We start from the raw sequence: 1,394 nt of genomic DNA, 5'->3' as shown, positions 1-1,394 counted from the left end.
TGTCCATTGTCATGTACTCTCCCATAATGCCGAAAATCTTAAGAAAATATATATGAAACAACAGCAAAATTATGATTTAACTATCAAAATATTGATTAGAGCTAGGAAACTTGAATTTTCACACTATTTTATTGATGATTGTGCAATGAAAAAGACTTTGATTTGATGCAATAAAAAAGTTATTTGGGAATATGGTTTAACTTGTATTATCAAAAAATTCAATTTTTTTTGTTAAAATTTAATATAATTTATATGTTTTAGATTGTTTTGATATGCTGATATTAAAAATAATTTTTTAAAAAATAAAAATACATCATTGATATACATTTTAGCATGAAAAATTATTTGAAAAACAACTGCTGCCATATTAATATTGTGGAATCAAAGGAATTTTTCACTCTCTCTTTGCTTGTGTCGAAGAATAAAAAAATAAATAGAAGAATATCTTATTTATTTCTTTTATTTAACTTTTTTTTGTTTAATTATTTCAGTATTAGTATTTAGTGGAATTTGATTCTATTAGAACAGGAAAAGGCTAATCTCAGTTTATATGCCAAGGCACTCATCAACTGACGGGAATAGGGAACCTGCTGTCTCCTATCCTTTGCTTCTTGCAATGAATAAAAAACAATTCCAGAAGTATAATTAATTATGCATGTAGCGTGTGTTTTGTAAGTATTTTTGGTTTAAAACGGGTTGAAAAATAAAGTTTTGAATAAAAAAATTTAATTTTAATTTTTATTATTATTATAGTTGTGTAAAAACAAAAAAAAGAATCAAATTGCAGGATTCTTGGCAACAAGGGTAAGTAAGCTAAGCTCACCTAGTTTATCATGTCTAGCAACATCTAACTTTTGCTTTTTTTTTCTTTTTAAATTATTTTTTAATTTTTTAATTTATTTATATTTAAATTAATATTCTTTCTCTTTTTCATTTTATTTAAAGAATCTCTTTTAAATGATATATTTTTTTATTCATTTAAATTTTGAAGATCTTGTATGATTCAATTGTGATTTTTTTTATCTTTTATATAGATAAAATTTATTTTTTAAAATAAAAAATATTTCTAATATGTGTAGCCTTGTATAATTTTTTTTATTGTATTTTATTCAATTAATTTAATTTCTGTTTCTATTTTTATATTGTTTATTTGAATAAAAAAATATTTTAATAAATAAATTTAGTATACATAATTGGATAAATATTTCAACTTGTAAAATTAAATATATTGATTTAGATGATAAGAATCTTTTACTACTTGAGTAATCTTTTTTATTTTCTTATAACTAGCTAATTGTGTTTATCTATATATTGAATTTCCTAAACATTCGAAAGGGTAAATATCTCTCTCTCTCTCTCTCTCTCTCTCTCTCTACATATATATATATATATAT

This window comes from Populus euphratica, unplaced genomic scaffold, assembly GCF_000495115.2.
Source record: "Populus euphratica unplaced genomic scaffold, PopEup_1.0 scaffold401.1, whole genome shotgun sequence".
NCBI classification, from domain to species: Eukaryota; Viridiplantae; Streptophyta; class Magnoliopsida; order Malpighiales; family Salicaceae; genus Populus; species Populus euphratica.
The sequence above is the reverse complement of the archived record's forward strand: the minus strand, read 5'-3'. Positions refer to the sequence as shown.